This window comes from Rhincodon typus, chromosome 6, assembly GCF_021869965.1.
Source record: "Rhincodon typus isolate 14 chromosome 6, sRhiTyp1.1, whole genome shotgun sequence".
Classification (NCBI taxonomy): Eukaryota; Metazoa; Chordata; class Chondrichthyes; order Orectolobiformes; family Rhincodontidae; genus Rhincodon; species Rhincodon typus.
This window is the reverse complement of record NC_063337.1, coordinates 96,712,249-96,739,311: the sequence shown is the minus strand read 5'-3', so window position 1 is coordinate 96,739,311 and position 27,063 is coordinate 96,712,249. Positions and strand designations below refer to the sequence as shown.

General features: G+C 40.7%; 1 protein-coding gene across 1 annotated transcript in view; it reads left to right on the top strand.

The window, feature by feature from the left end:
* Positions 1 to 27,063, top strand: part of si:ch1073-15f19.2 (T-cell surface protein tactile) — a 94,833-nt gene that overhangs the window by 241 nt on the left and 67,529 nt on the right. The window lies entirely within an intron of this gene.

The window sequence follows — 27,063 nt, the reverse complement described above, 5'->3', positions numbered from 1 at the left end:
AGCAAACGTGTGACACTAACATTCTGTACGCAGTGCGGCATGGTATGGCATTGTACTAATTTTCCTGCTGGTAGGAAGTTATTGGTCATGCCCTGTGGTGCAGCTGGCATCGGTGATGTGAATATGTAGCTGCTGGCACATGGAGAGAAGGCAGGGCAAGACAGGAAGAGGGACACTTCCTTTTGCCTCTGTGATTATCAGTCTGATCATGAAAGAAGTTGTCAAATGAGGACAGTGCGTGCTCTGAACAGTTTCAAGGAAAAAAATATCAACACTAAAACAACATTAATGAATTACACAAGTTTATAATGACAAAAAATTTGCATACAGCTAGCCCAGCATGAACTGGCTAATGTAAACCTGACAGAATTTAAAAATCAGTATGAAACTGACATGAAATAAATTTAAATTACACACTACCAAGGATGCTCAGGGTAAAAAACAAACCTAAGAAAAGTGTCTAATGATACTAATTTCATCATGATCTGTCTCATGTATACGTATATGCGTACGGGAGTAGTTGATTATGCTGCTAGCTCTGTATTGTGCTCTGGTCATGTAAGAGAGAAGTTATATTGTTCCAGCAGTCTACAAGAGCAGTTCTGAAGCAGGGAATTAATCTTCTGACTTTCCAAAGCCTATTCATCATTTACCATACACAAGTCAAGAGTGTGATGGAATATTCTCTATTTGCCTGGATGCGTGCAGTTTCAACTTCACTTCGTCAATATCCAGGACAAAACAATCCACTTGATCAGCATTCCACACATCACCTAAACATTTACTCATATCAGAGATGCACAGTGTGCGCCAGCTACATGATGTACTGCAGTAACTCTCCAAGGCTCCTTTATCACCGTTCCAAATCTGCAACCTTTACCATCTAGAAGAAGACATGTGAAAACACCACCACTTGCAAATTCCTTTCCAATTCACATTTCATCCTTAAATGGAAGTAAATAGCTGTTCCTTATCTGTAATTGAGTAAAAAATCTGGAACTCCCTCCCTTACAGCTCTTTGGATGTACCTATGCTACTTCGGCTGCAGTAGATAAAGAAAGAAGTTAACTTTCATGGGCAGTTCAACATGGGCAATAAATTCTGGGCATACCTCACAAAAATATACTATAAAAATTCCTTCTCTTAATATCACGACAGCTGGTCACAGAAGAGAAACTGTCTTCAGTGGCCCTAACACAGATGTTCTTTAGAGGAAAGATTTTAGGAATCTCAGTCATGCTGATTATCAATTTATGGAGATGGTGAAAGTGACAGGATTTCTGATATATGGATTTGGTGCATGATGCCGTACCGCAGGATTACAAAAGTGAAAAGTATACTCCAAACTCTAGAATGTCAATATTGAATGGCTAATATTTATTCTTCAATGGGAAACCATTGTAGACGTATTTAATCAAGTTGCCCAGATATGTATGACACGTATCTGGAGCAGGTGGGACTTGAACCCAGGACTTCTCAGCCAAAGGAAGGGACACCACCACCATTTCATGAGAGGCCCTGTATTGTACAATGTTATATTGTTACAAACTGGTTGTTTCTTAAGATTTTGATATAACTGAGAGAAAATTGATCCATTTGTCCTCTAATTCCAAGGTCAATTTTGACCCATAAATAAGTAATAAGTCCTCATTTTAGTATTGTATGCATAAGGGATAGCCTAACACTTGTAGGTCGGTGCCTATTAGCAGTGTCATACTTGTATAATGAAGCATGCTACAAATTTTTTTCATAATAAAGTGTAACTTGTTTAAAGGACCACTTGACTATCAGGAATAATTTTGTACTGTTTAACCATCAATTTGTTTCAAATCAGTTTATTTACCAACCGCAAAAATTGATATTCTAATTGCTTGCATAGGTGAAAAATAAAACCCTTTTTTCCAGTGTATTCACAGATATGAGGGTCCTATTTATGCCTATATGGTAGTTAAGAGTCATTGCTATGGGTGTAGTATCACATATAGGCCTTTTAAAAGATTGAATTCATCTACCATAGAGGGATTCAAACCCAGGTGTCCCTATAACTTTACCCGGGCTGCTGGATTAATGTCTGGCAATAATACCACTGAGCTATCGCTTCATTCGTGCACTCAGTTAAAATATTGTGATGGTTTTTCTGATTTGTTGCTGTAACTTAGGCCCAATGTCAGTGAAATTCCGAGACAATGAATGTAATCAGCTGACATCAACTTTATCCATTGTTTCTCCTGGGTTTTCTGTCGTCTTGGTTAAAATCGTAATAAGAGATTTGGAGAGAGATTCTCTCCTTCTCTTTAGTGTCACAGTGATTTGGTTCCTGCTAAACATGGTATGAAAGTATAATTAGTGATGCATAGGAGCTGCCTCTAGTCCCAACTGTTTACCCCAGGACCCGATGAGTGAAGGTGCCTAACAATAGCACTCATGATATACATGGCCTTCTGAAGCTCAAGACCTTCGTACAGCAGTGGTACAGTAGGAAATATTTTAATAGTACCTTAAATAATGCCTTCATGATGATACTAAAATTGACTAAATTGTTTGATAGGCTGTGGCATCACATGATACAACATATTTGGTTCCGACAATTTGAAGCCTTCCATGTGTAGTAAATGTAAAGTGATTAATTCTGAGATTGATCATACAGCATTTCAAAGAAAATACAACACATATATTGTTCTCAGTAATTGAACTGATGTTTCTTCTCAGGAAATTTTGGAACACATAACAGATCTGTTACCTTATCAATGATCTCTCTTTCACTATCTTATAAAAATTTGAAAAAAAACAGCACTTTTAAATCTAAAAAGTAAAATGTCTTGTTTGCAAAGGCAGAAACCATCTAAAAGTCTATCTACTCTTTAGCTAAGATCAAAGTAATGGAAAATATGATAGGTTTGAAATCTCCATTGATAAATGATTGAATTTAACAGTAGACAGTATTGTACTTGTTCAGTATTTGGACATAAGTAATTAACTAATGATAACTTGCAAGATGAAACAGCCTTTTGCCTAGAAAATCATTGCATGACATGTTATGTACATAAAACTGTCTGAGTATTAACTCATCACTTCAATGTAACAAATGGAGGAATGGATCAGATAACAGAGTTGACATGTTTGAAGGTTTGTCTCTGAACTGCTCCTCTTTGAGTGCTTAAGATGGGTAAATATTCATTATTGTTACACATATGTATAATAATTGACAGAGTCATCCCACAGAGTGATGACAACAAAAGGCATTTGTGGGTAATTTTTAATTTTCCAAACAACAAAGCTCCAAAAGTGGCCCAAAGATCTCAAACAAAACCAAATATAGCCCTGTACATTCTTGGACAAACTATAAGTGTCTGCCATGTGTCAATTGAGCACTAACTCCTTTTTACTTCTCCTGGTTCTGTAGAAATAGTTTCTGAAGCTTTTAAAATAAAATAACTTACCCTTAATTTGTGGCTACAGGCGTTGCTAAAATATTTCAAACAGTTGTGGCTCTTTGGCCGCTATCAATTTTGACAAAGCGGCTGGAAATAAGTTGCTGCCTATGTACAAATACCATTGCAGACTTGTAGATCCCTCTGTAATCTCCTTCAGTCCTACAATCACTAGATCTCTGAGTTTGACCAATTTCAGTCTCATGTGCTTTCCATATTTTAAACTCACACCACCATTGGTAAGTATCCCTTCAGCTGCAGAGATGCTAACCTTTGCATTTCCTCCCTGTATTTCTTTCCCACTTTAAGACCCTCTTTAAAACTGGCATCTTTGACTCAGCTTTTGGTCACTGGGTCAAACAATTCCTTGCTTGGCATGGTGCCCTAGTTATGTCTCATAAAGCACATTACATTGAAGGTGCTGTATCAATGAATTTTTATTTTACTTGAATTGGTCACCCAGGATGACTGGAAAACTTTCATGTTGAATTTAGCAGTGACTGAAATGCCATTGCAAATTGAGCACAAGCCTTCCCACTGCTAAATTTACTATTGGTGGACTCATATTACATCTAAAAAACAGGTGCAACACAAAGCAATAGATTCTAAGTGATGAGCTGTGAAAGATGTCAGAGCTATTGTATTTATGAACTGAAATTTTGTTGCTCTGTATTCCCTCTGTTTAGAAAAATGGATCCCTTGCGAAAAATTGTAAGCAGTGACTGGGGAATTTTAAAATTCAAAGCTTTCTGTTAATGCCTCAGTGTATCAAAAAGAACATACTGCTTAGAAATGAAAGAATTCTCCCAAAGGTGCTGTGGGAGGAGTAGGAATAACTGAAAAAAGAAGCTTAATCGAAAGCTTATAGAAAACTCTTGGGGATAGATGCACTGAATCTTAACTGTAAGATCAAACAAGCTGAAAATTTCCCCAGCCACAAATACTATTGGTTTCCTCAATATATGCAGCTGGCAATGATAGTAAGGATTTAACTGTTGCTACTTTAGAAACAGCACAGAATTTCAAGCAGGATGAGTCGAATCAGGTTTGTTTGATTTTTCAATCTGATCAAGGGAAATCGAGGAGTATAATCAATCTAATCAGATTAGCTAGGGCTTTTTAATTAGATCGTATATTCACTTCCCTGGCATGTTTTGAGTGCATCACAAGCAATTCTTAAGCTAGAAATACATCTTTATTTGACTGAATAACAAAATATCTGTAGGCAATCATTGTGTGCTTGCAAGGGTAAATGATCATTGCGGCAGTAAGCAGATGCATAAGAGTCGTGTCAAATATTTGTAAAAATATAGCAAAGTCCATTCTTACAAGTTTTGGGCAAGATACCTAGATCTTGATTACGGAGATGAATTGGGTATGAAATCCAGCGATGCTAGCTTGGGTCTTCTATCTCTGCTGCCAGCAATTACTCTCTGGATGGAAGAAGGTGAGCTCAAAATCTACTGATTTGGAAATGAGGCCAATTAATCCTGTTAATGAGCTTTGGTAGGGGTGCATTAGTTACATAATGGATTGGTAATGAACCATCTATGTGAAAGTGGAAGTCCAGTGGGGTGGCTGGTTATGTGCATAAAATGATTAATAGGTACGCCCATGGTGCATGGCAGGTTGAATCATGAAGACATTGCCAATACAGATGTCAATGGTTGTGTTGAAGTTACAGAAGAATCATCGATATGCCCTTGGGCAGGGCAGAGAATTGTGCCCCTCCTGATACTGTGGGGACATAAAGAGAGTGGGTTAGAGTTCCAGAAATTACTTTGAGTGCAGTGAGGCAACAAAATGATAATAGGATCATGATTTTCTAATGTTGGGTTCAGTGGCAATGAGGATCAATAGCTTTAGCAGCAGAGGCAGAACTCACCTGAGGATGACAGAGGAGAGGAACAAGGAACAACAGCAGTAGAGGTCATACCCGCAGTTAAATACACAACTACCATGACATGTTAGAGAAACAGTGGTGTAGGAGACTGCACATATCCAGTTTGATGGTCATTGAAATTTGACCCCTCTTCACTGGAAATTTCACATTATAGTACCACTTGTCAATCCCTGCCAATAGCCATCAAACTCACTTTGTCCTGAAAGTCTTCACCTCTGGCTTATTCCAAAGAAAAGCAGCAAACCTAACTGAGCAGCGACACATTACTACATCTTTCAGGTATCAATGAGAGCTGGGCAGTGCGTACAATATCAAACAGATGAGGCCTTGGAGGCATAAGGAGCATTGGGATTCACTTCCATTTCAGGATTTTCACAAAGTCAGAGCATTATTGATTGCACTCATGTTGCTATCAAGGCAATAAGTGACCATACACTGAGAACTGTGACATGAATGGCTTCTATTCCCTCAACATTCAGCTGGTCCACCACCTGCCTGTTTGTGTGGGTGCTCACTTTCCTAGCCCATTTACAATTTCAGTAAAACTCCAGTGAACCAGTCACCAATTAGACTGACACATTGGCCTCCACATTCAGCCACTTCCATGCTGTAGTCCCTCTGTGTCCTTGGATTAAATGGAGCTAGTCTGTTCACTCAACTCTATTTGATGCCAGGTTTCAACCTCCACCACAGCACCCTGTTGTACAAATGCTCCCTGAGACAGATAGTCCAACAAGACCAGTGATGGTGACAGCATCCTGTGAGAAGTTGCCCCTTCAGCAATTGCTCATCCTTTGGCTAATGCTTTGGATGAGAAGAAGCAACCACCAGCGAGGGTCCAAATGGCATCCACTCCAAACATTTCCTACCAACATTGCCACTATTGATTTAGTAATATAGGGGGTTGCATGCATTCTGTGCATGTCAGTGCATCATGCTGCATCCACTTCAAGTGCTGTTGCCCATGATTTTCCATGAGGTTCGCCACTTTCTCAAAGAAGGAGCTCAAGGATCCTAAACTAACAGCCAACACATTATCCTGGTCAGTGAACAGACAAGACACACACTTAGGGACTCAGAGATGTACAGCACTAAAACAGGCCCTTCGGTCAAACTCATTCATGCTGACCAGTTATCCTAAATACATCCAGTGTCATTTAACCAGCATTTGGCTCATGTCCCTCTAAATCCTTTCTACCCATGTACCCATCCAAATGCCTTTTAAATGCTGCAAATATATAAGCATCCACTGCTTCCTCTTGCAGCTCATTTACATGCACCACCCTCTGTGTGAAAAAGTTGTCCCTCCGATACCTTTTGAATCTTTCTCCTTTCACCTTAAACCTATGCCCTCTAGTTTTGGAAACCCCACCCTGGGGAAAAGACCTTGTCTATTTACCCTATCCATGCCCTTCATGATTTTATAGACATCTATAAGGTCACGCTTCAGCCTCTGATGCTCCAGGAAAAATAGCCCCAGCCTATTCAGCCTCTCCCTACAGCTCAATCCCTCCAAGCCTGGCAACATCCTTGTAAATCTTTTCTGAAACCTTTCAAGTTTTACAGCATCCATGCTGTAGCAGAGAGACCAAAATTGCATGTAGTATTCCAAAAGTGGCCTAACCAGTGTCCTGTACACCTGCAACATGACCTCCCCACTCCTATACTCAATGTACTGACCAATAAAGGCAAGTATACCAAACGCCTTCTTCACTATCCTATCTACCTGCAACTCCAGTTTCAAGGAACTATGAAACTGCACTCCAATGTAAATGTTCAGCAACACTCCCCAGGACCTTACCATTAAGTGTATGAGTTCTGTCCTGATTTGCCTTTCCAAAATGCAGCAACTCACAGTTATCTAAATTAAACTCCATCTGCCACTCCTCGGCCCATTGGACCATCTGATCAAGAGCCTGTTGTATTCTGAGTAACCTTCTTCACTGTCCACTACACCTCCAATTTTGTGTTGTTGCAAACTTACTAACTATACCTCCTATGATCCCATCCAAATCATTTATATAAATTACGAAAACAGTGGACCCAGCATCGATCCTTATGGCACACCGTTGGTCTCAGGCCTCCAGTCTGAAAATCAACCCTTCACCACCACCCTCTGTCTTCTACCTTTGAGCCAGTTCTGTATCCAGGCAACTAGTTCTCCCTGTCTTCCATGTGATCTAACCTTGCTAACCAGTCTAGAGGAACCTTGTTGAACGCCTTACTGAAGTCTATGTAGATCACATCCACCAATCTGCCCTCATCAATTCTTCTATGTTCAGGGACAGCTTGTTCCCTCTGGCCGATCAAAGTAAGGGGAAGGTGGCAATAGATCTACCAAACAGCATTTGATCAGCAATAACTTGCCCACTGATGCTCATTTTGAGTTCTGTCAGGACCACTCAGTTCCTGACCTCATTACAGTCTTAACTCAAACATGGAGAAAAGAGCTAAACTCCAGATAGAAGATGGGGCGTACTGCCCTTGATAACAAGGCAGTATTTGACTGAGGGAGACATCAAGAAACATTAGCAAATCTGGAGTCAACAGGCATTTGTTGGGGGAGCAGAGCAGTGTAAGGGCAGATTACTCTTCACTGGTTGAGGCAACTACGAATTTAATATGTGATAGAATTCCAGCAATATTACATATCATTACTGTTCTGGCCAGGTTCCTCAGGTGAGGTTCCCAAATTTGTTACAATTCCGGATGTAATATCTCAAACAAATAAGCTTGAGATTCTTGGCTTTGCAGGTTGATTAAACTCCTTTTGGCAGAGGTTGACTGGCAGCACTCAGAGTGAGAAAATGTCTTGTCCCTTTTTTTTATCTGTAGTGCAGGGGTCTTTAAACGGCTGTTCTCAGGTCTGTGAACCTCACAGTACCCTCATCCACACACAAGGATGTCAGGCCATTAACACATACAGACTAATGTTGCAGTCAGGTTTTAACCTACACCTCCTCTCAGCCACCTTCCTGCAAGAATGCGATCCCCTATTCCCAATTCCTCCTCCTCCGCCGCATCTGCTCCCAAGATGAGGTGTTCCACTCCTGGACAGCCCAGATGTCCTCGTTTTTCAAGGACCACAATATCCCCTCCACAGCCCCCTCCCCTCGACAGCATCTCTTGTGTTTCCCCCACCTCAGCCCTCACGCCCCCTCCCTGCAATAACAACAAAGACAGAATTCCCCTTGTCCTCACGTATCACTCCATCAGCCTCCAAATTCAATGCATCATTCTCCGCCATTTCTGCCACCTCCAATCTGACCCCACTATGAAGGATATATTTCCCTCCCCACCCTTATCTGCCTTCCAGAGGGACTGCTCTCTCCGCGACTCCCCTTGTCCGCTCCACACTCCCCACTAGCCCCACCACCCCTGGCACCTTTCCTTGCAACCACAGGAAGTGCTATACCTGGCCCTACACCTCCTCCCTCATCAACATCCCAGGCCCAAAAAACCCTCCACATTAAACAGATGTTCATCTGCACATCCATTAATGTGGTCTATTGTATCCGCTGTTCCCGATGTGGCCTCCTGTACATCGGGGAGACCAAGCGGAGGCTCGGAGACCGCTTTGTAGAGCACCTATGCTCAAAATCTCCCCACCCCCGACCTCATCCCAAGACCAGCCTCCCCTCCCATCCCCGCCTCCTTGACCTGTCCATCTTCTCTCCCACCTATCCGCTCCTCCCTCCTCACTGACCAACCCCCACTTCGACTTCCTACCTACACTCACTTTTACTAGCTTCATCCCTGCCTCCTTCACCTGTCCGTCTTCTCTCTCACCTATCTACTCCACTATTCACCTTCTATCACCAACCCCCCTCTCTCTATTTATTTCAGAGCCCCCCTCCCGTCCCCCATTTCTGAAGAAGGGTCCAGACCCGAAACGTCATCTTTCCTGTTCCTCTGACGTTGCCTGGCCTGCTGTGTTCCTCCAGCTCCACACCGTGTTATCTTTAACCCTTTCTAAGTATGTTCCCGAAAGATTAAAACTCAAAAAGTTTACAAGTGGTGACTTCCTACTGAAAGAAGCAGAGATACTCTGCTCCCTAGTTACCTCTTTCAGTTACATTTCTCACTCTCTCTGTTTAAGGTTTTCTTGAACATCAATAAGTGTGACATTCCATGGGTCCTACCCAGAACTTGCCAGGCAACAACGGAATTTACAGCGCAGTCTTTTCTTTTTGACTGAAGCAGACTTCTTTTAAAATTCACATTTTGCGTTTACAATGTCAATGTTACTTTGGGTTCTGTTCCATCGCTGTGGCAGTAACTTACTAGAAATCTTGCTGCTCAATTCTGAACAAAAACAAAGTTGCTGAGGAAGGGTCACCGGACCCAAAACGTCTCTGCTTTTTTTCCCTTCACAGACGCTGCCAGACCTGCTGCGCTTTTCCAGCAACTTCTGTTTTGGTTCCTGATTTACAGCATCCGCAGTTCTTTTGGTTTATATTTTGCTCAATTCTGAGGCTGTTATGATAATTCCTTAGGCTGATATCGTTTTGCTGGAGGAGAATATGCTCACTCATGTTGGCAGCATCATGTCTTATTCCTGCTATGAAATGTGACTAAATTATGACACAGCAGACTCAATGTTGATAAAATCAAAGTGAACTAAACTAGACATGGCAGTTATGCAGTGTCTTTACCAAATCCTTTTCTGTATTGCTTTGGAGTGCATCAATACAAGCTTCAGTCGACGCCACGAGGAATGTAGTCTCACTGAACATGCCAGATCTTTAATGAACCTTCTATTGTCCCCGACTTCATCTTTTGAGTTGGTATTGACATATCAAATCCAGCTACTTTCTTTTTTTCTCCAAAGAGAGCAGCCGCATTGATGACTATTTTTCTGTCTTCTGAGTTCATTGAAACTAGATTATTATTACAGCTTACAACCTTACATTTTCCACAGCTCTTACTCTCACTTGCAATTTCTTGTGTCATCATCTTTCATTCACATGGGAATTATTGTAGTCAGGTCTTTGCTTCTCACAATTTTCTCTCAGTTTTACTTGCTATAGTTTCAGACTGTGGCCCTGACATGAATCCAGTCAGTTTCGCTGGTCCCCAGCCACGTAAACCTCTTGTCAATTAGCTGTCTAAAATCTTTAGACCAAACCTAACTGTGAATGCAGTTGTTTGTTATTATCGGATCCCACAGTTACCAGTACCTTAATTTTGCTGTTTCTTAAAGCATTGACTTGATTTTTTTCCTCATGTAAGACATCCAACAGTTGTGAAGAGTCCAACAACAATGAAGACTCTGTGTACCTGTTTCGTACCTTTATTGGTGTTTGTTCTTAGACTGGACCCCGCTATTACATAAGAAATCCTAGGGGCATTTGATTAGGGATAGCCATGGACCACTCCAGATACAAGTTAATACCTTACAATCATGGTCGTTTGATTCATTATGTTATGATTCGTGTAAGATCTAAGGCAATGGTAAGAAATCTGTATATTCTGCATCAACAGCTTGTGATTTTCCAGTTGATTGCAGCACTGACTGTACTCTGATGATCACAGTCTTTATTATACTCTGAGATAGTGGGAACTGCCGATGCTGGAGAATCTGAGAAAACAAGGTGTAGAGCTGGATGAACACAGCAGGCCAAGCAGCACCTGAGGAGCAAGAAATTTGATGTTTCGAGTCTGGATCCTTCTTCAGAAATCTGAACCATTTCTGAAGAAGAGTCCCGACCGAAACGTCAGCTTTCCTGCTCCTCTGATGCTGCTTGGCCTGCTGTGTTCATCCAGCTCTACACCTTGTTATCTCTTTATTATATTCTGTTCTTTTTGGTGCGTACATGCTGCTGAAAGTTGATGCTTATTAACTCTTTGGGAGACACAGGCCATGTGCATGATCAGTGACATTTCCAACCCTCCTTGACTGGTTCTGGCACTGCATGACAGGTCCCTGATTGATTTAGATGGCATCTGATCAATTTCTGATTTGTCTCTTAAAGGTGACAGTCATCTCCTGACTTCATTTTTCATGCTTTTTCATGCCTCATTCCCGAAGGTGTTAGCCCTCTCATAATTTTTCTGCTATTTCATTAAGTTTACTTCTTTCTACTGAGATAACAGGGCATTTTCGGGTTGTTGATGTGTCCACATTTTGAGATAGCAAAGCATATAATATCAAGTACTAATTATTAGTTTTTGGGTTTATCATTCCATCTGCCCAATTGTTGTGTAGGAATTAATAATATAAGTCATGTAGAATTTTCATTAAGGCAAGGGCTTGTGGTGTGTGTTTAGGTTGAGAGAACCACTTGCTGCTGCAGAGGTCTACAGTGGCTGTTCGTGTTTGGCACAATTTAATTAAAAATAGCAAAAGAATAACAAAGTTTTATAAAATCCTAAACCAAATACATAAATGACAAAGAGATAACAAGGTGTAGAGCTGGATGAACACAGCAGGCCAAGCAGCATCAGAGGAGCAGGAAAGCTGACGTTTCGGGCTGAGACCCTTCTTCAGAAATGGGGGAGGGGAAGGGGATTCTGAAATAAATAGGGAGAGAGGGGGAGGCGGGTGGACGATGGATAAAGGAGCAGATAGGTGGAGAGGAGACAGACAGGTCAAAGAAGCGGGGATGGAGCCAGTAAAGGTGAGTACAGATGGAGAGTTAGGGAGGGGATAGGTCAGTCCAGGGAGGATGGACAGGTCAAGGGGGGCGGGATGAGGCTAGTAGGTAGGAGATGGGGGTGGGGCTTGAGGTGGGAGCAGGGGATGGGGGGAGGAAGGACAGGTTAGGGAGGCGGGGACAAGCTGGGCTAGTTTTGGGATGCGGTAGGGGAGATTTTGAAGCTTGTGAAATCCACATTGATACCATTGGGCTGCAGTGTTCCCAAGTGAAATATGAGGTGCTGTTCCTGCAACCTTTGGGTGGCATCGTTGTGGCACTGCAGGAGGCCCAGGACGGACATGTCGTCTAAGGAATGGGAGGGGGAGTTGAAATGGTTCGCGACTGGGAGGTGCAGTTGTTTAGTGCGAACCGAGCGTAGGTGTTCCGCAAAGCGGTCCCCAAGCCTCCGCTTGGTTTCCCCGATGCAGAGGAGGCCACATCTGGTACAGCGGATGCAGTATACCATATTAGCAGATGTGCAGGTGAACATCTGCTTGATATGGAAAGTCTTCTTGGGGCCTGGGATGGGCGTGAGGTGTCCTACTATCTCTGAAACATAAATGACAAAGTTACTTCACACATAAAATCTGTACAAAGTTGTTTGAAGTTATTGCTTGAAGACAATCAGTAGATTAATGCTGAGGTAGTAGGAGGTGAGCTTACAAAATACACCACAATACATTCAAAGTAATATATGTTCACAGGTAATAAGAATTATAGTTCAAATTGCCTCAAAACTGATTACAGAACTTAATTCTTACATAACTGAAGTAATAGACAGATCTGTTATATAATTGCAAAGAAGGTGACCGCATCCCTTTAAAACAACATAAGTTAAAAAAAATGAGCTAATTTAGGTCATAGAGCTGAAGGCTTGAAACCTCACAGTTGATTTCTTCACTTAATAGGCTTTTGAGTCTGAAGGGAATACAAATTGGAAAATGTTAATTACAGGGAATCCAGGTCCCAGAGCTTAGTGTATTCAACCTTGAAAAGCTTCACAGCTTTTACTATGCAATTAAGTCATAAAACTGTAGCTTTACATCTGCCTGTGGCCATGTGGCATATTTCATGTATCAAGCACGGATGCAATTACAGAAAAAGGGCCAGAAAGGTTGCAATAACATCCCACATTGATTACAATGGAACAGAATATAGTATTAGGTTAATTGATTCATATATCAACAGTTATTTGGTAGCACGGAACTTGAGTATTGCTAAAAAAGTTATGTTTTTTTGAAGCTTTTCTCTTGCACTCATTAGGAAAAGCGTAAGGTGAAAGCTTTGACAAAATAATTAATATAATTTGATTACTCAATTATTGCGCATAATTAAATTATAAATTAATTATTGAAAAATGAACACAGTTGTACTGTTATCAGTAATCCTGCTTTCCTGCACTTTTCCTGTATCATTTTATATTCTTCTTTTTAAACTATAATAATTGACTTTGAATCTAAGAATGATAAACCACATCACCTCCTAAATGGAAAGAAAACGGTAGTGGAATGGAGAGATTTAATGCTAAGTTATCACCAGCGATCACTTGCTAATGAGGACATTCCATGTCAATGGTCATGGATTTTGTGAGCTCTCGCATGGTTGATGAGCCTTATCTTACAGCCGCATCTCTGATTACACATTTGGCAAATTTTACCACAAGGTGGAATTGGTCCTTAGCCTCGTGATTGCCGGTATTCCTTACTTTGGTTTCTTTTCTGTACTTTCTCTCATTAACTGGTACTCTCAAAGAATTGTGACCCTTCATACAGGTGGTACCTCCAAGTCAGTTTCTTCTGAGTGAGTGTCTCCCAGACATTGACGTCTATGTTGCATTTCTTGAGGTAAACCTTCAGGGAGCCTTTGAAGTGCTTCTTTTGTCATCGTCTCATTCAAGTGTCCTCCATGAGCTAAGTGAAGAGGATTTATTTTGGCAGTGGGAACTCAGGCATCCCAAGCATGTAGCTTGTCCAGTGGAGTTGATGATTAAAAAATCTTGGCCTCGATGTTGGTGCTATTGGCTTATTTAAAGAAGCCGATGTTAGTACAAAATGTCATGCCAGCTGATGCAGAGGATCTTTCTCAAACAGCATTGATGCATCTTCTCCAACATCTGGTTGTGGTGTCTATATGTAATTCAAATTTTGGAAGAGTCAGAAAGATGACTATCTTACACACAAGGTTCTTGGCATCAGTACAAAAGTCATGTTCATCAAAGACTATCATCCTTAGGCATACAAAGGCAGTGTTCATGAATTGGATGTGGTGTTGAATCTCCACATCGATTATAGCCTGAGATAAGAAATGGCTCCCCAGGTAGGGGAAATAATCCACATATGGAAGAATTCCTCCATTGATCTTAATGGAGGGAACTTGGCCTGAGATGGGCTGGTAAAGGAACTTGATGCTTCTTGAGGTTGAGACCAGTTCATCATTATCCTTCCATGAAGATGTTAAGCAAGGCTTGTAGGATCTGCTCCGAGAGAGAGCAGATGACATTGTTATCTGCGTACTGAAGTTCTACTAGTGATGTTGGTGTTTTTTGAGGTAGATACTTAGTGCGGGACACCTTTTAACGTGGAATGCTGTTACACATCAGCAGAAACACAGTCCTTGACAGAAAGTAGATCCATTTCCCGTGGCAAAGAAACCTCGACAACCGAGGATCTCCCTATTGCTCCAGCCTTCATGTGCCATCACAGCCGTTATTATCACATGAATATCTTCCAAGGGATATGTAGTTCAGATAAAAACACATCTAGAGAACTGTGCATGATTCTGGATACTGTCTTTTAGGAAAGTTATTCATTGCTGAACTGGGAGCAACATACATTCATCAGAATTACACTGGATTGAAAAAGGTAATTAGTGAGGAGAGGTTGCACAGACTATTTAATTTTTGGAGGGACATTAGAAATAATTTCACTGAGCTCTGGAGGCTATTAGAATGAGCTGATAGTGTTGATAAGTTAGGAAGGAATGATTTCTCCTGGTGATAGAATCTAGAACAAAGGGCCATGATTCCATTAGACAGTTCAAAAATGACAAGAAAGCTCTTCACCACACACATGCTGCTTGGAATCTACAACTCCCAAACAGCTATTTCCCAGTCAAATAAAAATTTCAGAAGTGATATTAATAATTTTTGTTAGCCATAGGATTTGGAACCAAGGCAGGCTGGTTAAGTTAATATTTGATGAGCCATGATCTGACTAAATGGCAGAAAAAGTGTACAGGCCTCAAAGATCTACTCTTGTTTCTAAAACCCAGCTTTCGTTCTGTGTAATCTAACACCCAACTTTCTTCCTGTGTATTCTATTGCCTGAACTGACTGAGTCCAAACAGACATGGCCGCCAGACTACACTTGTAAGGGTTGGACAATTGACAGAACCAACACAAATGTAAAATCTATTTCGTATCACCCTCATCCAATTTACTTGTCATACACCCATCTGACCATGAGAGGTTTGCTAATGACCACAGTACTATTTTTATGGGGTCAAAGTCTTGATCTCACTGGACTTTATGTTGTATGGCACTATCACCAGGGTAAGTGAGGAAACATCCTTTTTCAAAATATTCTCTCTTCCGCCTTAAGACACTGAATGCAGACGTTTTGTGATTCATGTACAAAGACACCCAAATCCGTTTCACTAGCTATCATCCTCAATAAACTCTAACAGACTCGTTGAACCTAATTTCACTTTCAGTAATCTATCTTGGCTCTCATTAATTACACATTACTATCTATTTAGAAGTACTGATAATATATTATAGGAACTTGTAAACTACTGATATTAGACTAATTTTCTCATTTTCTGTCTTCCTATTTTCTTTAATGAGTTATGTTTTCTGTTTTAATTCTTGAAAAGCTTGTGGTACTTCGCCAAGTCACACTGATTAGTCTTTTAGAGAGAGTAAGCCAGACACATTTCGGCAAGTTATTTCATCTTACAACCTGTAAATCGGTGTATAGAGTAACACTTATTGCAACTCTTAGCTTATTTCAACTTAATTTCACACATAACAAATTATATCAAGTTAATTACTTTCCACTGTCTCTGTTAGCAGGCTGATTGCTTATTTTTCAAATGAATCTTTTCTTTTTAACTAATTAATTTAATTAAAGGGAGATTTCTCTGGATGTCCACCTCTCTTTTCAGAATGTATGGAACCGACTGCAGACCATATCCTTTCATCCTTTGTTCCTAGGCATGGACATAAAAAGCAGCTTGACTTTTCCCTGCCTTCAGGTTGGTTAGTAGAGCTGGCAAAAAACCTAACTCAACTGACTGATGCAACTCCACCCATTGGGGATTTCCAATGAGCCAATCTCAAATCATCACCACCTCCAAATAATTAACCTAAATGACTCACAGGAAGATCTTAATCCCCTCACATCGTATTGGATTATGAGAATCAATAGTCCTCAAGGTAATTCATCCAGAGTGAATCTACATTAAACAGCTCTCCTGTTTAGACCTCCAGGGAGGTCCTTCACATAGGAACATTACAGCTAAATCATGAAGACCATGCACCCTAACAGCTCAACTTTTCAAAAGTCCATGGGTTGCATGGAAATTTTTGATGTTCCACCCACTCTGGTACCTTTGTCTCACCTGTGTCATTTATGTTTACAAGATTTTTTGATGGATATAACAGTGCTGTCTGATGGATCCTAAAGAGCTTTTGCATCCTATTTGGCCAAACTGCATTCTCCTTGTTTTGCAATAAAAAGGTAACTGAATTACCCTGGATCATTACCAGTTTATTTGGAATAGTTTGCTACCTCTCCAATCAGGAAGTACAGCTACTAACTAACCATTCTAATCCCTGTACGAGGAAGAAACCTAAGATTATCTCTTTCTCGTCAGAGAAATATCGTAGTACTGCTTACCAATCCTTCCATGTTCCAACTGGAAGTGCAGCTCTAGATAAGCCTGCAAATGTCTTAAATAAAATCTTCCCAAAGCTTGAGATTTTATGTGGATCATTACATGGAAAAATATCCTGTAGATGCAGGGTACTGGATTCTTAGAAGGCTTTTGATAAGGTGCCTCATCAAAGGTTGCTACACAATCCAAAAGCTCATAGTGTAGAAAGTGACATATTAGCACAGAAAGATGTTTGGTTCAGTTAACAGGAAACAGAGTAAGGATTGATAAGTCAATTCAGGTTGGCAAAATGTAAACAAGTGGAATGCCATAGGGATCTGTCAGGGCCTCAACTGTTTATGATCTATATCAATGACTTGGATGAAAGAACTGGACGTTTTATTGGTAAATTTGCTGACGACACAGAGATAATTAGGACAGTAAGTTGTCACGAGGAATTGAGGAGTCTGCAAAGTTAGGTAGATAAATTAAGTGAGTGGGCAAAACTATGGCAGATAGTGTATACTGTATCAAAACAAAAACTTGTTCATTTTTCTGTTATAGCAGGAAGAAAAGGAAAGGGAACAAATGAAAGGCACATTACTCAAATAGAATGGACTTGCAGAACTCTGTATTGAGGGATCTGAGTGTCCTTTTGCATGACTCACAGAAGTTACAATGCAGCAAAGAAGGCAAATGAAATGTTATTTATTGAAAAATATTGAAATTAAAAATTAAGGACATTGTACGTAGTTTTAGTGAGACCACATCTGAAGAACTGAGCATAGTTAGGGGTCTATATTTCAGAAAAGGTCTTATTTCATTGGAAGAAGTGCAGAGAAGATTCACCTGGCTGATTCTTGGAAAGGGTTTGTCTAATGAAGAAAGCTTGTACTGGCATCGGCTTACATATTTTGAGTTTAGAATACTGAGAGACGATCTTATTGAAAACATATAAAGGTCTGAACAGAATTGTCAGAGAAAATGCTGAGAGTATGTTTCCTATTGTGGGAGAGACAAGAACTCAGGGACACAGTTTAAAAATGATGGGTCTTCCATTGAAAATGGAGATGAGTTCTTTTCCTCTGAGGGTCATTAGCTTGTGGAAACAGGGTCATTGAACACTTTCAATCGTGAGTTGGATATATTTTTGACTGACAAGAGGGTCAAAGGTCATGGCGTAGATAGGAAAGTCGAAGGCACCATGTGATCAACCCATGATCTTATCACATGGCATAGCAGGCTAACGGGGCTGAATAGCCAACTCTTGGTCTCAATTTCAATGTTCATATTGTGTGCTTGTCCAGTGTCTTTTGCATCTCACTACACTTGACTAACATTGTTTCATGAAGTAGCACATTTAAGAATGTTTAATAGAATTAAGACTCATCAAAATTGAAAACATGCATTTCTAAAACTAACGCAAGGAAGTCAAAATTTATGGACATAAGAGTAGAAACCTCTTTGAAGTAAGGGGAAAGAATTTCTGCTGTCTACTAATCTCCAGTTTATAGTTAATATTACAAGTGTAAGTTTATAGTAGGTTAAAGACAGTAAACATAGTTAATGTTATCTACATGATATAGACATTTTATATGTAGGCATGCTCGGACAGTTCAGCAAAGCAGAATGCCTGTCCTGTGGTGTGTGGGAAGGAGTGGCTGCTGTTCATGATTGAGATAAGCCCAAGAGCTGGAGTTTTTTGAAGAGGCAACAAAGAGGGATGTTATAAGGAAGGCCAATAACACAGTGTGCATGGATTTCTAAAGAGTGTATGATACAGGGCCACATAACAAATGTGGGGAAAGTTATAGGTCATGGAAGGAAAGAAACAGTAGCCACATGGATATAAATTAGTTGAGAGAAAGGAAGCAGAGTGTAATAGTTAAAGGGTATTTTTCGGGCTGGTAGAAAAGTTTTGGTGGAGTTCCACAGGTGTCAGTGTTGGGACTCTTGCTTTTTCATACTTATAAGTGACCAAGACCTTGGTGTCAGGAAACAACTTCAAAGTTTGCAGAAGATACAAAACTTGGCAGAATTATAACCTGTGAGGAGAATGGTTTAAAACTTCAAAAGGACGTTGACACGTTGATGGAATACTTAGATTGATGGCAGATGCAGAAAATGTGAAAGTGATACACTTTGATTTGAGGAACATTGAGAAATAGTATAAAATAAATTATACTATTCTAAGTAGTCTGTGTAGCAGCAAAGAGGCCTGGCTGTATCCGTGGATAAGTCATAAAGGAGGACAGTTAGGCAGATAGAGCTGTTAATAAAGCATACAGTATTATGGGCTTCAGAAATAATGGTTTGGAGTACAGGGCAGAGGTTATGATGACTTTAGACTAGTAAGGCTTGAGCTGGAGTATTGTGTACAATTCTGGGCACCATACTATAGAAAGGGTGCGATTTTATTGGGGAAGGTCTGTTTCCATGCTGTATGACTCTATGACTCTAAGAGATTGACAAGAGTGATTTCAGAGATGAGGCACTTCAGTTATGTGTCCTCCTTTTGCACTGTAGCAATTCCGCGATTCTGTGATCAAATAGAAGAGTCACTGTCAGCTTGATCAAGACATTGGCTTAAAAGCAAAAAACGTACATTGTGATAAATTGTTGTTTTTGAGATAAGTATTTTAGACTGTGGCATTTGTAAAGGTTCATTGCTAGGATCGTTGCCCTTTTCTGGTGTCTATAACAACTTGGGATATAGGAGTATTAATTAAAATTTCAAGATTTGCTGATGATATCAAATTTAGAGGTGTGGCAAAAAGTGATGATGATGCCAGTTGACTGCAACAGGATACAGATAGACTAGTAAAATGGACAGACAAGTGGTAGACGGAATTTAAAACAGACAAGGATGGGGTGATGCATTTTGCAGAATGAGCAGGGAAAATAATAAAGACCTAAAGCCATAGTTTTAAAGAGTAAACTAGTTGAGAGGGAACTGAGTATTCCAGAAACATGTCGTCCATTGATATGGAAAAAGTCAGTGTTTAATATTGAGCGATATATAGTGTGGATTCCACAGATAAAGGTGGTAAAACCCCAAATTTAGGCTGGCAATGACAATAACACAGGAGATTCTGGAGATGAATGTCATTCATTAGTTGAGATAAAGTATGTTAGTGAATTAATATAGTAAAAGTAAAATGAATTTAATCTGTTACGCAAAAATAAAACTTTCTGAAACAATCATGAGTTATATATGTGACTGCATTCTTAAGAAAGTATCTTAAGAAAGGTTTTGGTGCTGAATTGCTGCAGGATTATTATGAAGATTCATCAGATGGACAAGTTTCTTCTTGCTAAAGGAGACTGTGCTCACTCATTTTACCAGCACGTTGTCTTGTTCCTGTAATGAAGGGTGACTATGTGATGACACAGTAGTTTCAGTATTGATAAAGTCTGAGACAGTAAAGTGAACTAAAACCAAAATGCCAGAAATGCAACTATCATGTATAGATTCGACACTGTGCTGCTTCACACATCCACAAGCTCTAGTCAACACTGTACGAGTCTAAACCATTGAACGTGCTGCACATGCCCACCCTTTAATGTGTCCTTCTGTTATCCCAGGCCTCACCTCACTGAGTCTGCTATTGACCTATCCAATGTAGCCACTCGCCTCTTCTTTCCAAATAGAGCTGCTCCCCTCTTTATTGTTTTTTGTTGTCTTTTGTGTTCTTTGTAACTAAATTATTTTTCCATGTTACCCTTCTGTATATTTCACATTCCTTACTCCCTCATGTTTTAGTATGTTTTTATTTCTCTCGTCTTCTTTTATTCCCTTTGTATGTGGTGTAACCACATTCTAGCTCTCAAACTGCTATGTTGTTTCTACATGCTATGGTTTTAAGCCATGTCCCAGAGATGAACTAATTTTGCTTTGCTCTTAACCCAGATAATGAAAGCTCTTTCTGTTCACTGTGCTAAATTTCTCAGGCTAAAGCGACCTGTGGTTAAGATTGTTTTTTGCTCTTAATACCTCAGTTACCAAAGTCCTGATTATTGCATTTTCTCAAAGATTTGACTTCACAAGACTTTTGTTTGGTTTTCGTTTTTCTCATGTCTGTTGATGTCTCAAACAATGCTGAGGAGTTCAGAACTAATAAGGGTTGTTTGAACCATTGTGTTCATATTGGCATTAAATATTTGGTTACAGCTGGTCATTGTAATTCCATTTCTCTGCTCTTTCACAGTCTAAAAATAAAGGGTAAGTCATTCAGGACTGAGATGAGGAAGAAGTTCCTCACTCAGAAAGTTGTGAACCTGTGGAATTTTCTCCCACAGGAAGCTGTTGAGACCAGTTCATTAGATAAATTCAAGAGGGATCTGGATGTGGCCCTTTCAGCTAAAGGGATCAAGGGGTATGGAGAAAAAGTGGGAAAGGGGATACTGGGATTGTATGATCAGCCATGACTCGAAGGGCCGAATGGCCTACTCCTGCACCTATTTTCTATGTTTCTATGTTTCTGTATATTTTCTTACAATGTTCATTTTCATCTATAATCATCATACCAACCAGCGTGTGTGGACCCTTCAAGCAACTGCCTGGCAACCCTGCCTCAGAGTTTAGACAGAACATTGTTAGTGACAAGTATCAGGTAGTAAGTACAGCTGAAAACTAAGATGAACACAAAAGGGTCAGAAGGGGGGTGAAAAACCGATTAAGAGAAGCAAAAAGGGAGTACGGAAAAAAGGCTGGCAGTTAACATAAAGAGAAATGTCGAAGTCTTCTGTAAGTACATCAACAGGAACAGGGCAGCAAAAGAAAAGCAACTTATGCATGGAGGCAAGAGGCATGGTTGAGTTGTTAAATGAATACATTGCCCCTGTTTTTACAAGGCAGATAATCACCTGGTCATGGTGACAGAGGAGGAAACTCAGTTGTGATGTTAAAGTTGCTAAGGCAGGGTGACAGTAGTTAAGATATTGATAAGGCACTGGGCCAAATGAGATGCATCCAAGGATATTGAAGGAAGTGAAAGTGGAAATTGCTGAAGCACTCATAATTATCTTTGAAAAACTTTTTCTCACGGCATGTGGCCCAGATTTAGAATGCACCACCAGCTAGTGTGGTGAAGGTAGGTTCAATGAGGTATTTAGTAGGACTATGGATAATTATTTAAATAACACCATTGTGCAGGGTTATGGGGAAAGGTTAGAGTCGCACTCAGTAAAAATGCTAAGAGATCCACAGCAGACACAATGTGCTGCTAGGCCATCGTCTGCACTACAATGATTCTATGATTCGGTTGGATGGCTGGATAGCTGTCAAAACCTTTCAGCATCTTCTGTTTTTCAATGCGATTTCCCCATGCCCCAGTCTTCCATACCCCAGTGTGTATAAGGCCAGTCTTGTTAAACTCTTCTCAAGGACCAGACAGTTCATACTGTAGCAATCAAACTTATAAACACTCTCTTGTAGTCCATTAAAAGCAAGCACTTCCTTCCTTAGGTATGGAGACCAAAACTGCATAGTACTTCCTTTGTAAAACATGTCCACCTTTGTCCTCAACCAAGGATTCCTGTCCACTGTGGTTGACAGGGCCCCAAGACGTGCCCAATCCATCTTCTGCACTCCTGCCGTCAACCCTTCTCTTCCCTCCCGCAACAATGTAGGCTCCCCCTGGTCCTCACTTACCACCCCATCAGGCTCCACGTCTAAAGACTGTAAGCTGCAATTCGGTCACGTCCAACAGGATGCCATGACCAGACACATATTCAGTTCTGAGGAAGGGTCACCGGACCCGAAGCATTAACTCTGATTTTTTTCTTCACAGATGCTGCCAGACCTGCTGAGCTTTTCCAGCAACTTCTGTTTTTGTACCTATTCCCCTCCCCTCCTTTTTCAGCATTCCATGGGGCCAGTTCCCTTCAGCATACTCTGATCCACTCCTCAACACCTCCCCCCACCCCATGGCACCTTCCCAAGCAATCGCAGAAGGTGAAACATCTGCCCCAGACACACCTAATTATAATATAACCAACGCAGGGCTTCAAATTTACTGAATCTTAACAACTAAATTAATCTGAGTTTCTGGAATAGAAAATATACACGATATATATTCAATTATATTAGGACATTTCTTTGCAAAATAAGTACAACTGGAAATATTGTTTATATCCACCATTCAATCAGCTTTGTTCAAACAATATGGAATTGTCAAAGCAGAGTTGTAATTCCAAGGTGTTACAGAGCTGAGTAGTCATGTGAATTATGTTTTCAAGTGGAGTATTGCAATTATGTCATTTTACGATAATTGTGAACATTTTAGTTTTATATAACAGACATGTTTCCAATCACAGGCAATAATCTGTCACTCTGAATGACAGTCTCATTCTTTCCAGTAAAGTGCTGCATCTGTATTTTTTATCACGATCTGATTCAGGATGTGGTCAAGACACTGATGTCCTGTCTAAATGGAACAAACATAATCAGCAACAGCAACCTCAAAGGTTTAACAGGAAGCTAAGGTGACTAGCTCATTATTGGTCTGGTCTGGAAAGAAAACACTGTGTTATAATTTGCATTTTATTTTGTAAAAAATGCATTATTTCAAACATCAATTCTTACAATGGTTCTATAGGTAAAGCAATAAGTCTGAGACTGCAGATCTATAAATATAGAATGAAAACAAAAGCAAAAAAGATCTCTCAGGAAGCTATTGGCAGGTCTCCGATGTTCACTATTTAAAACAAAATTGAAACTGTGTCTGGAAACTGTGCTGGGGCCTTGACAGATATCTTTATATCTTGACCTGTGGATGAGGCCCCAGAAGATTGGAGATTAGCCAATGTTGTTCCTTTTGTTTAAGAAGGACAACAGTGATAATATCCAGGAAATTAAAGGCCAGTGAGTCTTACATCAATAGTATGGAAGTTCTATCAGTTCTTAAAGTGTACCAGCCATCAGCGACCTCCAACTTTGGCTGTTCTTAATTTCATTGCATCCAAAACTCGGCTGTCTAAATCCTAGCTCACATCAGTAGTCTTGTTCAGACATCAGCCTCTATGTTTGCTGATCTATATTAGTTCCCAGACCAGCAATGCGTGAATTTCTATTCTGTCATCCTTGTTTACAAAGCCAACCATTGCTCTCGTTCATTCCATCTCTGTAATTACATAGGTCTCACAAACCTCCAAGATCTCAGAATTCTAGACTTTTGCACTTGCCCTGTTTTCTTTGCTCTGCCATTGGTGATTATTCCTACAGCCATCTGGGCCCCAAACTGCGGAAAATCCTCTGTATGCTTCTGAAAACCTACCTTTTGAAATAAAGTTTTGGTCCGCTGTCCTAATACTGCACTACACGCGGTTCAGTGTAAAATTTTCTTAACAGGTGGAATCTTCCCATGCCCTGAGTGATGTGGGCCATGGTGAGAAACTTCAGAAAATCGAGCGAGATGTCCAATGAGGACATTCACAACATCGAGAGCAAAAGCTTTCATTTTCCAACGAAGCATTGCACGACGAGACAAGATTCTTGCCCGTGAGAGATGAGAGACCTACTCATGAGTAACCTTCATTCTTATTTAATCATGCTTTATTAATCAATGGTTTCCAGTTCTCCCACCCACTGGATAGAATCTCAACACTGAGATTTCCCAATGTGAAAGTCAAAGGAAGTGCTTGGTACTCTAGCTCACCATTTTCTCCTCTGGACCTCCTTATTGGACACCAACATCTCAGGGCACACTCCATTGGCAGTGACCACATGTGCCCCATGCCCATTGACCTTGGGATCTGAAACCTTACCAGCCTTAATACATCCCACTCTCACTGATGATTCAGTAACTGCTGGATGGGTACAGGCTTGTTCAACACATATGTGTGCCTATGTTTATTTAGGGCAGCCCAGTGGCTTAACGGTTAGCATTGCTACCTCACGGGACCTGGGTTCAATTCCAGCCTCAGGCAACTATCTATATGAGTTTGCTCTGGTTTCTTCCCATAGCCCAAAGATGTACAGATTAGGTGGATTGGTTGTACTGAATTGCCCATAGTTTCCAGGGATGTGCAAGTTAGGTGGGTTATTTATTGGAAATGCAGGGCACAGGGATGGGTGTGTCTGAGTGGGATGTTCTTTGAAGAGTTGGTGTGGACTCAATGGGCCAAATGGCTTGCTTCTACACTGTAGGTATTCTACAAAAATCATTATGGCATATCTCCAATCAACTTACTGTATGTTTAGGTACTTCAACGCTGCACCTTGGAGTGCACTGGCACATTTCATTACAATTCTGCTGTCAGGACATTTGCACACAGAAGTGGAGAGTCATCTCATGGATTAGACCAGGCTGCAGCTTGCGGCTCCTACTTTGCTTTCTTAATGCTCGCCCACTTTCTGGATGCTCACAGCACCCTTGCCTTGCCTTTCCTATTAGTGTATGCCTCTTCAATCAGAGCTAACAGGCTCTGAGTACCTTTCAGTACAGACACCAAGCCAGATAGCTGGTCATGGTTGTCAACAGTGAGCAGTCAAGGAACTGGGCTGTATGCCACTGTGCAATTTCAACACTATACCATGTGCCAATCATGTATATACCAAACATACCGCTTGTCTTTTCAAGCAAAGGCCTTATCTCAACTTATCTCAAAGCCTAAGGACAGTAGTCCTCAGTCAAGTTCAAAGTGACACCCTTCAGTCTTCAAAGGTAGAGGATGCATATGTAAGGTTTAGGAAACTGACATCAGACAAGGCACTTGAAATTGCAAAGGAGGCAGGAAATAAATTATACAAGTAATTAGTAGGGCTAAAAGGAGCCATGAAATGTTCTCGACAAGTAGGATTAAGGAGAATCCCAAACAATATACATATGAAGAGCAAGAGGGTAACTGAGAAAGGTATGTCCACGCAAGGACAAAGGAGGGAATTTATGCCTGGAGGCTGAGGAAGTGTGTGAGGTCCTTTAATGTGTACTTCTTATTAGGATTCACCAAGGAGAACGATATGGATGATGGTAAAATTAGGAAGGGGTATGTTGATATTCCAGGGGAAGTTGACATTAAGAAGGAGAAGATGTTGGGTGTCTTGAACAACAGTAAGGTAGATAAATCTCCAGGGCCTGATGGGATCTATCTCAGGATACTAAGGGAGACAAAGGAGGAGAATGCTGGGGCCTTGACAGATATCTTTATATCTTGACCTGTGGATGAGGCCCCAGAAGATTGGAGATTAGCCAATGTTGTTCCTTTTGTTTAAGAAGGACAACAGTGATAATATCCAGGAAATTAAAGGCCAGTGAGTCTTACATCAATAGTAGGGAAGTTCTTGGAGACTATTCTTAGGGACAGAATTTACTCACATTTGGAAAAGAATGGACTTACTAGGAATAGCCACATGACCGTGTGCAGGGGTGGTCTTGTGTCACAAATTTGATGAAGTTTTTTGAGGAAATGACAAAGAGGATTGATGAGGGATGGTCAGTGGGCATTGTCTAAATGACTTTACTAAAGCATTTTGAAATGTCACTCATGGTAGGCTAGTCCAAAAGATTAAGTCACATGGGATCCATGGTGAGTTGGTAAGTTGGATATAAAATTGTTTTGGTCATAGAAGGTAGAGTGTAGTTGTGGAGGAGTGTTTTTTTCTGCCCGGAGGTCTGTGACCAGCAGTGTTCTGCAAGAATCAGTGCTGGGACCTCTGTTGGTTGTAACATACACAACTAATTTGGATGAAAATGTAGGTGGTCTGATTAGTATTGATTGATCGATAGAATTATTGTTGTCACATGTAATGAGGTACAGTGAAAAGTGTTGTTTTGCGTACTGTACAGGCAGATCATACTATACAAGCATCAGGGTAGCAGAACAGAGTGCAGAATAGTGTGTTACAGCCACAGGGAAGGAGCAGAAAGTGAGAGATCAGAGTTAACATCTGCGAGGTCCATTTAAAAGTCTGATAACAACGAGGAAGAAGCTGTTCTTGAATCTAATCGTATGTGTATTCAAACTTTTGCATCTTCTGCCCAATGGAAGATGGTGGGAGAGAGTATACCTGGCATGGGAGGGGTCTTTGATTATGTTAGTTGCTTTCCCAAGGCAGCAGGAAGTCTAGATGGAGTCAATGGGTGAGAGGCTGGTTTGCGTGATGAACTGGGCTGTGTTCATGACTCTCTGTAGTTTCTTGCAGTCCTGGGCAGAGCAGTTACCATTCCACGCTGTGAAGCAGCCAGATAGGATGCTTGCAAGTAAGTTTGAAGAT